Source organism: Argiope bruennichi, chromosome 1 (genome assembly GCF_947563725.1).
Source record: "Argiope bruennichi chromosome 1, qqArgBrue1.1, whole genome shotgun sequence".
Lineage (NCBI taxonomy): Eukaryota > Metazoa > Arthropoda > Arachnida > Araneae > Araneidae > Argiope > Argiope bruennichi.
In genome coordinates this window covers 132,110,570-132,124,525 of record NC_079151.1, presented here as the reverse complement: position 1 = coordinate 132,124,525, position 13,956 = coordinate 132,110,570, and positions in this window count along the sequence as shown.

Here is a 13,956-nt window from a genome sequence, read left to right as displayed (position 1 = left end):
AGCACTCCGGCAAATCGACTGTCCCATGCGGAAGAAATCATAAGAACGGCTTCTAGCTCGTTTACCAACTTTTTCTTGTCACCAGATTCTATATTTAGAAGAATGTTTTTCCAAAGTGGCTAACAATAGTGCATTTTAAATTATTGCGAAATCTCAAAGTTTAGCTTTGCTTGCACCATTGATGAAAAAAAACAAAAAACGCTTATATATTTTGTAATTTTAACCAGTTAACTGTTTTTGACGAGTATACTCATCATGACACAAAGAAACAAGTACAACATGTTGCGTTATGACGCGTTTATTCAATGACAAATATTATATTTATATAACAATTGTTTAATTATTATATTTGTAATTGATTATTTATTATATATATTTATATATATATGTTTATGACAATTTAAATACACATTTTCCGAAGAGGTCGAAACAATTAACTGGTTAAATCTATTACATGGGTTATGCGTTAAACAGAAATAAATTTTTACTTTCTGACATACGTAGATAGAGAAAAGATAGTAATCGTTAAAAAATGCGAACTCGAGATTGTGAGGAATCTATATTTTTGACCGCCCCGGGTTCCAAAAAAGACATTTTTGGAAAATGTACGCCTGTCTATGGCAAAGGTGACTGAAAATCCCTGTGAGCTAGAGGGATGAAATTTGGTATATGGTCTTTATACCGAATTAGTAGATTGCTATCAAATTGTGAGTAATTTTTTTTTGAGCGGAAATTTGTTTGTTCAGTTTTTTGACAACATAATTTCAATATCCTGAGCTGACCAAAAGTCTCAGAAGAATGGTAGCTTTTACGATCTCAATTATTCCTTTGACTGCGTAATTTTTTAAAATCACTATTTAGATGCGATGTTTGCACATTAGTTCAAATATTATTTAAACAAAGTGAACTTATACTATATGTCACACGATAATAATTAAATATATGAAAATGAATTTTTGTTTGTTCGTACCTTATGCGCTGCCATATCGTTGAACCGATTGCAAAGAAACTTTGTCAACTTATTGCTTGCACTTGCGCGTAGGTTATATTTTAAAATTGACAGAAGACAAACAATAAACGGCGAAGTCAGTCAGTGGATAACTGTTCATATATCAAACAAAATAAAATTATTTTGATTGATGCCAATCAATGTGAAAAGAAATCGAAAATATTTAGTGCAAGCGCTAATTGTTTCTTCTCATTAATGAAAGGATGTTGTCATTTCGCGTCCACAGTATTTAGTGTGCGGGAAAATCAACATGCGGCAAGAATCGGAAGATAACGTATATATGATCATGCGCATCACAATTAAAAGACCAATATGCAGCAAGAAGCGAGGCAACTATTCTTAACGCAAAGTCGATTGGAGATGATGTGCTCATTCCCATTATTCCCACCGACATGCCTTTTGATTCAACGACTGTAGTTCCCCATTCGACTTGCATTCTCAATGACCATCAATAAGGTGCAAGGTCAATCACTTCAAGTGTGCGGATTGAACCTAGAAAATCCATGTTTTTCACATGGCCAATTTTATATTTATACTGACGGTTCGGAAGCTAAAAAATGTATTTGTTTTCGTTGAAGACGGAAAGGCAAAAAATATTGTTTACTCCAAAGCACTTAAATAATAATAATAATAAAAAACAATAAATATTATTTGTACTTCTCTATATATCATAACATTTCAATGAATCTATTCATTGTCTCTAAGAAAATATCATTCTTTCTCTCATTCCTAATGAAACAAGGCAGATATTTTAAATTTCAAAGGATATTTTCAAAAGTATTTCTTTTGCGGCAGAGACGTGCCGAGTACCAGCTAGTATAATATAAGAAAAATCATGTAATCGTCATGAATGTAATCGTGGAAATATACACACTAAACTCGAAAAACGTGGGTTGCAATAGAAAATGGACTGATTGCCAACTCACGGGAATCGCGGGATAAGAAGCTGGAGGGATAAGTAGCTAAACTATAAAGTAAGGAGCAGTCAGAATTCCAAGAAGCCGTCTTTTGTCTTCATAACCAAGGAGATAAGGTATGATTTTCTCACTTTTCATGCAAAGATAGTGAATGGGGGCTCTGAATACTGAATCACACCCGCTGTCAAGAATTTTTCTTTTAAATCAGTATTGCTGACGATTTTAACAAACCTGCATTTTATTCTTCCCTCTAAAACCAGCGACAGGAGTCTCCCCAAAACGTTCTCTCATACTCTCTAAAGCCCCATTCCGACGGCCTATGCGAGATTTGAGACAGGCACATTTCACCCTTTTTCCCCTATCTTGGGGTTTTCTGGGATTCTTCGATGGCTGTTAATTTTATCGGCAATTTGAGGGAAGCTCCCGATCGACGTCCACAGGCAAAAGTGGTCCTGCAATGAGTCAGTTGGCAGATTTACGACCATATCCGTAAAGGAACGGGTCGTCGGAACGGTATTTAATAAGCGTGTCATACCATCACATCAGTCATCACCTTGCATGGCATTGGCGTGCAATAGTTAAGTAATATGAACCTTTGGCGTGAATTTAGCATTTTTGCTATATTTACTGTCTGATCCTTGGCGAGTTATTTGGCGATTAATCCCTGGCTTGGTGTTAATAGCATCCGAAAATCGAATTTGTATTCTAATTGAATTTTCCCCAACCGTTTGTAACAAAACTTTGGCGTAGAACTACACTTGTAATCACAAACCAAATGTGATATGTTTAAGCCATTCCATCTTTGAGTTAACCACGTTTACGTGTTTCTAAAAATACAGACCGACAGACGGACCATTCCTTGTTGGTTTTGGCTGAAAATTTGGTGATAAAACCCGGACAGGTAGATTTCCTTTTGTACGGAGTTTGCTCAAAAATTGATTGAAATCTACAACTGTGGTGTAAAGACCATATTCCAAGTTTCGTCCGTCTAGTTCAAAGAGTTTTTGAGTGTTCTTTGTCACGTACAGACAGACAGACGGATATTTCCCAAAAATGTGTTTTCCAACTCAGGGAGATCTGAAACGTGGAGATTTGAGAAAATCTAGAATTCGAGTTTTTTGACGATTACTGTTTCTGCATGCTTTCTAGAAAACTACCCGTTTTCTTAAGTTTCAAATTATAGTTTGCAGATCTTAAATTCTTAAAACTAAAATAATACTCCAAGCAATTTAGAATTCCATCGGCTTGTTTATTCTTACAACATAACAGCGTATCTTACAAGCATTGCCAGATTCCAAAAGGTTTACAATTGACCATCAGCTATTATACAAAAAATAAACAAAATAATATTAACAAAATATGTTTATGAAAGAAAAAATCGTTTGCTTTTGCTTTTTAATAATATTTAAAACAAATAAAAATAGTAGCAGTTATGAAATGTCTGAAAAAGGAATCGTCTGCTAAATGTCTATTATCAGATTTAGATTATGATATTTACCGAACAACTGTGCTTTCTCTATACTTATAGGAGAGAACATGAGGCGTTAAATGTGAGAAAGTAAAGTACATTAAAACGGGATATATTTCAAAGTGATGTTGTTAAATTCAGGACCTTTAAACATTACAAGAATAAGAAATTACGTGGGATCAAAGAAGAATGTCTTTATATTAAACTGAAGTTTCACTGGATATGCATTATAAAAAAATATTCATTACTTCATATATATATATATATAAACTTTGTTTGGTATTACTTTTTATAACAAGAAACAGCAACATGCAATGTAAATTTTCAAATTATTGTTATCAAAAGGATGGTAATAATTTTCAGAGGCGGCGGCAGAAATTTTCTGACAGGTGGAGATATAAAACATCGCTAACGGAGGGCGTACGAAAAATTTCTCTAATTTTGCTTCAAAATAACAGTAATTAATTTCATATTTATATGAAGGTAATTAATTATAACAAATATGAATTTAATTATGGTAAATTAATATTTCGTTTAATTATATTAAATAATTATTTGCAGTTAGTATTCTACGGTATTGTGGGAATAAAACAAAAAAAAAAAAAATAATCAATAACATTATCTCGAATTAAATGTACCTCACGGATATTGGAGAGAAATTTTAGTATTATTTAAACTTTATAACAAAATAAATTGAAAGCCGAAACAAATAAAAATAATTATTAACTTATTATCATGTGCAAACCTGATGTTGTTTCGCTTTGGGGTTTCTGGAAGCTTCAAAGTAAACGGGTAGAGAATTGGCGCTTTATTTTTTTTTGAGGCATCAATTTTTCGTTTTTAGGTTTATTAGAAAACTAGCCGCCTTTGGCGACCAGCCGGTTCGCCAATCTTAATGTTCGTTAAAATTTTAATAATTAAATATTTTATGCAATTTCTACTTTAATAGCTTCTTCATCAAAATATTTTAAAACTTCAAATTTTGATTATCATATAATTCATTCATAATATTATAAAGGCCTTCAGTCATAACGTAATATGTATCTCTCTCATTTTCTGTTAGCACCCGTAGAATTTATGCTTTAAATTAAAGTGGAAAGAATTTATCTTCAATTAATATAATAATATTTTTTACTGAAACAAAGCATTTTTTTTATAATCTGATTACTGAAAATAGAGTCACTCAGCGTTTAAACTTTATGGGCACTAAAGAATATCTTTTTTAATTTATGTAATATCTCAAGAGTTGGTCAGCAAAATTTTCTTAGATTCATTATGAGCAGATCGATTCATTAACAATGTTTAAATTTAAATGCATCAAACACTAAGAAAATAAAACGAATCGTTTAAAATAAACGGTTGAAAACATGTTTTAAAAAAACTACTTAAAGAACGATGTACTTAAAACTATAAGCATATACAAAAAATATATAACTAACATAAATACAATTTACTTACAAAAGCATGCAACTAACCCAAAAATAATATAAATCATCCATTGATAACGTTGTCATGGCAACAATCAGAACAGAATGCGCATGCGTGAATTTTCTTCGCCGGTTACGTAACGCAAATACGTGATTTTTTTCTACGCCAGTTGGGGTAACGCTATGCGGATTAGAAATTTTTAATTTCCTTTATTCTGTTTTATTTTAATTCAAAAGTACTTCAGAAGGAATCTGAAAGATTGATTCATTAACAATGTTTAATTTTAAATGCATCAAACATTAAGAAAATAAACAGAACCGATTGAAATAATCCGCCGAAAAATTTTAACCCTAGCCTCATTACTGTTGGGAGAAAAAAAAACTGAAGCCTTTCTCGTTTGGCGCTGGGGATAATGGAAGATTTTTTTGGCGGAAAAGTTGGCGGTGGGGAAAATGGAAGATTTTTTTTGGCGGGAAAGTTAGTTTTTAATTAATAATTAAAATTCTAATTAAAAATTCGAAAAAAGAAACCCCAGGTGCACATTCCCAACCTCCAAGGTATATATCTACCAAATTTGGTAGCAGTATGTCAAACGGTCTGGCCTGTAGAGCGCCAACACACACACACACACACACACACACACATTGAGCTTTATTATAAGTACTAGCCGCCTTTGGCGACCAGCCGGTTCGCCAATCTTAATGTTCGTTAAAATTTTAATAATTAAATATTTTATGCAATTTCTACTTTAATAGCTTCTTCATCAAAATATTTTAAAACTTCAAATTTTGATTATCATATGATTCATTCATAATATTATAAAGGCCTTCAGTCATAACGTAATATGTATCTCTCTCATTTTCTGTTAGCCCCCGTAGAATTTATGCTTTAAATTAAAGTGGAAAGAATTTATCTTCAATTAATATAATAATATTTTTTACTGAAACAAAGCATTTTTTTATAATCTGATTACTGAACATAGAGTCACTCAGTGTTTAAACTTTATGGGCACTAAAGAATATCTTTTTTAATTTATGTAATATCTCAAGAGTTGGTTAACAAAATTTTCTTAGATTCATTATGAGCAGATCGATTCATTAACAATGTTTAAATTTAAATGCATCAAACACTAAGAAAATAAAACGAATCATTTAAAATAAACGGTTGAAAACGGTAGAATTTATGCTTTAAATTAAAGTGGAAAGAATTTATCTTCAATTAATATAATAATATTTTTTACTGAAACAAAGCATTTTTTTATAATCTGATTACTGAAAATAGAGTCACTCAGCGTTTAAACTTTATGGGCACTAAAGAATATCTTTTTTAATTTATGTAATATCTCAAGAGTTGGTCAACAAAATTTTCTTAGATTCATTATGAGCAGATCGATTCATTAACAATGTTTAAATTTAAATGCATCAAACACTAAGAAAATAAAACGAATCGTTTAAAATAAACGGTTGAAAACATGTTTTAAAAAAACTACTTAAAAAACGAAGTACTTAAAACTATAAGCATATACAAAAAATATATAACTAACATAAATACAATTTACTTACAAAAGCATGCAACTAACCCCAAAATAATTTAAATCATCCATTGATAACGTTGTCATGGCAACATTTAGAATAGAATGCGCATGCGTGAATTTTCTTCGCCGGTTACGTAACGCAAATACGTGATTTTTTCTACGCCAGTTGGGGTAACGCTATGCGGATTAGAAATTTTTAATTTCCTTTATTCTGTTTTATTTTAATTCAAAAGTACTTCAGAATAAATCTGAAAGATTGATTCATTAACAATGTTTAATTTTAAATGCATCAAACATTAAGAAAATAAACAGAACCGATTGAAATAATCCGCCGAAAAATTTTAACCCTAGCCTCATTACTGTTGGGAGAAGAAAAAAACTGAAGCCTTTCTCGTTTGGCGCTGGGGATAATGGAAGATTTTTTTGGCGGAAAAGTTGGCGGTGGAGAAAATGGAAGATTTTTTTGGCGGGAAAGTTAGTTTTTAATTAATAATTAAAATTCTAATTAAAAATTCGAAAAAAGAAACCCCAGGTGCACATTCCCAACCTCCAAGGTATACATGTACCAAATTTGGTAGCTGTATGTCAAACGGTCTGGCCTGTAGAGCGCCAACACACACACACACACACACATTGAGCTTTATTATAAGTATAGATAGATGATAAAGAAGGTTGTCACTTTTGGAGACTTATCGCCAAGAAAATTTGCATCCGAAAAAATTGAAAATTTGCAATAAATGGCAGGGACTGAAGAAATTATTGCCGGAAGAAGAAAATGGGAATGAACACGAAATAGCGAGGAAAAGGAATCAAAAGTTATATAAATTTTCAATTTTTTTGCCTGGTAAAAAAAGTTTTGGAGCTCCAAAGATTTTGAAATAGCAAAAAAATATTGCTTTTCTAAAAATTAAGGATTGCTCAATACAACAGTCACGTGATCAGTCGAAAACCAGTTTAAACTGGATTTTCGCAAATAGGGAAAAAAAAAAAAAAAAAAATCTGCTTTCGAGAAAAAGTTTTGGAGCTCGACCTATTTTGAGGTGGGAAAAAAAATCCATTCTTTTATTAAATATCGATTCATGTGTATTATTGCCGTGATTGTTTCAAAATGGTTTAAACTGGTTAATGACTTAAATTAATTAAGACAAACAGTGATTAAAAAATAATAATGTTCTAACAAGGTAACTTGAAATTTGCTATATTTGATTTCAGTTTTTATTAAACTTGATTTTTGAACGATATGTGTTATGATATAAGTTAAGACTTAAACTTCTGTTAATTACTTTCTGTTAATTCTGTTCTGATATTCGATACTATATGAAATGAAATCGATCAACTGTTAAAGAATTTCTCAAAGTCAGATTCAGATTCATAAAGCATCAATCATAGACATTGCTGGTATTTTTGACGATATAAATAAATGCCTATTTTTTTTTTTAATTACTCTTTCACAATAAAAATTAAAGTATTATTACCAAATTTTGTAAGTAAATAGTACTTTTGTGAGAATATCTTTTTCTATTAAGTTTCTAAAAATAAATATTATTTCAACTGGAAATTTGAATATAGTCCTCAAGGTAAATCACCTATTAAGTTCTTTAAGAAAAATAATAAATTAAGCAATATGGAGAGATATTCAGATAATGAAAAATTTATGTAATGTCAAGTCTTTTAAACATCTAAGTTGCTAATTTTTTTAGTTTCCTTTAAGTTTGATGTGCATTAATAAGTAACAGTAGAAAAGATTTAGTTTGAAAATATAGAGGACTATGGTAAAATTATGTTATAAAATAGGAAAATAGTTTTAAAATATGAAAATTGAACAAACAAAATTACCTTTAATTTTACAGCTTTATCACCATTATATCTTCAAATATCAAAATACTTTTAACTATAATAATCTCTCCAACCTACTCTTTAATATATTTGACAAGTTACGATGGCAACGCATGCATTCATTTATTATTCAAATGACATATTGTTACGAATCTGTAACAGTGCTTCCCTGCACGGTTAGCTTTATTGTTGAAAAGACAGTTTTACGATCAGCTCTACAGGATGCTGATCGGAAGCCGGATCAGTGACTCCGGGCTTAGCCACTTAGCGGCAAACTTGGAGATCACTTGGCGACGAATTCGGTGATAAAATGGATGATGACCAGAATTTTCAAGAATTTTGGCGATAGGTCCAATAGGAGCTGAATTATGCTTGATTGTTCGAGAACTTTCTCTTCCCTACTCTGGAAGGTATAAAAGGGCCTGTTATTTAAGCCTAGGTCTGTTGCCTAGTAGTGTTGAGTCTCATTGCGAGTCAACGGCGAATTAGTTGATCAGTCCAGCAAAGCGCAAGCGTTGAGTGAAGCTCAAGCGATTGGTGAATTGAACTGGTGAAATCTTAGAGTTTATTATAGAAGAAGCATCGATTCAAAGTATTTTGTCATTTGTGTATTCGTGGCTACGTGTTAATAAACGTCCTCATTTAGCTATTGAAGCCTATTGAATGTATCACCATACACACACGCATAACAAAAGCATGCCGTGTAAACAAAGGGATATACTTCGAAATTAGATATAACAATAAACTGATTTTTAAAAAAATAATTCTTTTTTCATATATATATAAAAAAAAATCTCCATATGATAAAATTAACTAAAAATAATAAAATTAAAAAAGGATAATCATTTAATCATAAATTTGTTTAAAATTATATATAACCTATTCATACTTTCAGTTTAAATGGGGGCCGCGGTGGCCTGGTGGTAAGGTCTCGGCTTGTGAGCCGTAAGGTTTCAGGTTCCTGACCCGATTTCACCGAAGAACCGTCGTGTAAGAGTGTATGTTGCACGTTAAATCCGCCATGCCAAACGTCCTCCCGCTGGTGTGGTGTGGAGAAGGGGGTGCCAGCTCAGGTGTCGTCCTCGTCATCTCACCGTGGTTCAACATTGCGAGGTCCGTCCCAAAATAGCCCTAGTGTTGCTTTACAACGCGACGTTAATATAACTAAACTAAACTTCGGTTTAGATGTTAAATTGGATTAATCTTCAAAAGGCTTAATGCATATAATAATTTTAATATGTAATTTCCAAAAAATTAGCAAAAGGTTCTAAATATGTGTGTGTAGTGCGTTTTTCATTCTATAATGTATGTATGAAAAACAAGATTTTTTATTGAAAAAAAATTATTTGAAATGAATGCAATAATTATGCGTAACAAAAAATATTACGATATTAAACCAAAATAAAAACCATTGTTTCTAACATTTTTTTTTCAAAAAACACTGGTAATCTATTCCACTTATTGAATTTTCTTTTTGGAAATATTAGAAGAAAGGTTGTTTAATGAGCAAATATCAAAAAGATACAGAATGGGATATTTAAAATTTGTCTTCAAGTACAACGGCAGAATTTTTGTTATTTTTCATTAAGGCTAATACTCCATATACGAAATAACTTTTTAACTGAAAAGTAAATTTCTTGGAATTCCCCTTGAGTTTCTTATTACTTTTCACAAATCCAAAGTCCAAAATGTAATTTTACTGATTAAACATTGAGGGACAGATATAAGAGACTACTACCTTTTAATATGCACTTACGAGCGATTAATTTATAAATGTTGATAAAGCTCCCACACAGTTAACAAGAAAACCGAGAGTACTCCATCAATTCTCGAAAACTGTAGTAATCTATTCTTATATCCCATCGTAATGTCAGATAGTAAGAGAAATTGCTTTGATTTTTACCTACAATTTGCAACACTACTTTTCGTTCTGAAAATCAAAAAACAGCGAGAGTTAGCTCTCAAAATTTGAGTACATATGAAATGAGATGTAGCCAGAAAACGACTGAAACGTTACATTACTACATAAGTCTTTTATTCTGAATTTAACAGTAACTGAAACAAGGAATATATTGAATTCTATCAGCAACAAACTGACATTGGAGTGTTGGACATCCACTTTGTGTTGTCTTTTTCCTTCACACTGAAAAAGAGTGACCAAGTGTTCTTGGAACATTCGAACTTGCTTTAAACATTGCACGATATTTAACTATATTCAAGAATAATTTTTTTTCAGAACTTGCAAAGCCTAAGAATTCGAAAAGTTAGAACTCTCCAAGCAGCAGCGGGTGTAATTGACCTCGCTCCCACTTGGCGTACTAACACAACCACCGATGGACATCTGTGGTTGTGGTACTACTGGCTTCTGTAAATAGATCTTTGAAAAAATCTCAGTGTATTTTTTTGAAAGATAATTAGTATTTCATATTTTGTATTTTGTGTTGGCGTTTTATGATTAAAACGATATTTAAGTACAAGTAACTAGAAAATATGAGTTTATGGAATTATTATGTTAAAATGAATTTATTCAAAAAAAAAAAAAAGTCTGTTCTTTAATTTGAAGTTGGATCTTTTCATTTTTAAAACGTGTGTTGGAGGTACTTCTTAGAACTTTATATTTGAAACATTAATCTCCATTTTCTTCTTTTATCCATATGTCATTAAAAGAAACATTTACAGTAATTTAGTTTTCATCGTGAAGAAATTGACAAAAAGAAAAAATCCACAGACACACACTTTCTTTTTTCTTATCTTATAATAATAAATACGATACTTGAATAAAAGATTATTGAGCCTTCAACAAATTTAATGCGTTTTTGTAACAATTGTTTAAATGTGGATAATAGCCTATTATATAATATATACTTATTTTTTTGTCGTCAAACTGAAACCGGTAATATTTTATTAGTGAAATAATTTTAATATAACAAATTAAATTGCAAAAAACAGATATTTGATATTAAAATAAATCTAATTTCCATTTACGTTTTATCTATACCATTGGTTTATGTCAAATTTATTGCATTCTGTTTTTCTATCTCACAATTTTTGTTTTATATAATACTAGCCGCCTTTGGCGACCAGCCGGTTCGCCAATCTTAATGTTCGTTTAAATTTTAATAATTAAATAGGTTGAACCGGAGTTTAACCCCCTTCTTCGCCAAGTTGCGATAACGCGCCAAAGCTGGCAATCTTTATTATGCACTATAATTGAACATCTGCTCCTTTGCTTTTGAACATTTCGCAAGGCCGTTGTTAGCGATTTTTAAAAATCGCACCAAGCAGGGGGTTAAACTCCGATTGTACCATTAAATATTTTACGCAATTATAACTTTAATAGATTCTTCAGCAAAATATTTTAAAACTTCAAGTTTTGATAGTCATATAATTCACTCATAATATTATAAAGGCCTTCAGTCATAGCGTGATATGTATCTCTCTAATTTTCTGTTACCCCTAGTAGAAATTATGCTTTAAATTAAAGTGTAAATGATTAATCTGCAATTAATATAATATTTTTTACTGAAACAAAGCATTTTTTTTAATAATATGATTACTGATAATAGAGTCACTGAGCGTTTAAACTTTATGGGCACTAAAGAATATCTTTCTTAATTTATGTAATATCTCAAGAATTTGACAACAAAAATTTCTCAGATTCATCATAAACAGATCGATTCATTAACAATGTTTAATTTTAAATGCATCAAACACTAAGAAAATAAAATGAATCGTTTAAAATAATCGGTCGAAAACAGGTTTAAAAAAACTACTTAAAAAACGATGTACTTAAAACTATAAGCATATACAAAAAATATATAACTCACAAAAATACAATTTAATTACAAAAGCATGCAATTAACCTAAAAATAATTTAAATCATTGAAAACAGGTTATAAAAACTACTTAAAAAACGATGTACTTAAAACTATAAGCATATACAAAAAATATATAACTAACATAAATACAATTTACTTACAAAAGCATGCAACTAACCTAAAAATAATTTAAATCATCCGTTGGTTGTCATGTCAACAATCAGACACAATGCGCATGCGTGAATTTTCTTCGCCAGTTACGTTAACGCAAATGCGTGAATTTTTCTACGCCAGTTGGGGTAACGCTATGCAGATTATACATTTTTAATTTCCTTTATTCTGTGTTATTTTAATTCAAAAGTACTTCAGAATGAATCTGAAACATGGATTAATTAACAATGTTTAATTTTAAATGCATAAAACATTAAGAAAATAAACAGAATCGTTTGAAATAATCCGCCGAAAAATGTTAACCCTAGCCTCATTACTGTTGGAAGAAAAAAAAACTGAACCTTACTCATTTGGCGGTGGGGAAAATGGAAGTTTTTCTTGGCGGGAAAGTTAGTTTTTAATTAATAATTAAAATTTCAAAAAAGGGACCCCAGGTGCACATTCCCGACCTCTAAGGTATACATGTACCTAATTTGATAACTGTATGTCAAATGACCTGGCCTGTAGAGAGCCAACACACACACACACAAACACACACACATTGAGCTTTATTATAAGTATATAGATTTCAATCTGTCTAAGATTTTTTGGATACTTTATACACATAAAGGATGCCTCCCTCAAAAAGTGAGTCAGGCTTTTATTTTTCTGAATTTTGTACCCACATACAGGGCCGCCGCGTGGGTATTAGGCGCCCTTGTTCAAATTGAAAATTGGAGCCCCTTTATGAGGTTCTGTTGCACTCTTATAAAGTGCTGCAAATTATACGTGAAATACTCTTTTATACTCTTTCAAAATTTGACTTTCGAACTAAATATCTTTAAAATTATAATATTTAAACACATTTGTCTTACTGTTTTTTATTATTTCATAAATTTTAAAAACAAAACAATGATAAAACACTTTTTAAGTACAATTTAAATATTAAAAATATATTCAAATATTGATTCTCCTAGATTTAACAGCTACAAACGCTCATATCAATTCCTTTATGTTTAATTTATCCAAAATTTCGCTCTCTATGGATATAATTGACAAGTCCGACAATCTCCTCTGCGCCATGGTAGATCGCATGTAGTTTTTTATAATTTTAAGTTTTGAAAAACTTCGTTCTCCAGTAGCCACCAGTGGCAGGGTTAAAGAAATCCGTAAAGCTATTGCAATATTTGGAAATGTATCGGTAAGATTTTTTTCATAAATATAATTTAAAACATCAATAGGTTACATGTCCTCTTTGGTAAAACATCGCAAAGATTTTATTTCTTCGAACAAATTTAATCCATCAATGTCTTTTTCATTAACATTTTTAGTATCCGTTAATTCTTGTTCTAATTCTTCACAATATTTTAAAATTTCATTGTCACTCCAGTTTTTTAAATTAGGTATATAGTGTACTACATAGTAGTAATTATAATGTTCTTTTTATTGACTGAATCTTTCATAAGCTGAAGAAATAGCAGTGTCTAATATTACATTATAAAATTCCACCTTAAATTTTTGTCTTGGGTTGTTGATTGGTTCGTCGGTTTGTTCATCTAGAAATAGTTTCTTTTTAAACCTGTTTCGACTTTGTAAAAAATCAGTACCCACCCCCAAATCATCAGCAATGATACTTGCATTGGCAATTGCATGTTCATACGCTTCATCTGATCAACGATTATTTAGTTATGATATAAGATTTTGTCACGATTTGAAAATCACATTTAGAATTGCATTGCATTGTTTTATTTACCACATTTACTAAATTTAAAATATCGTGCCAAATGTTAATGGAA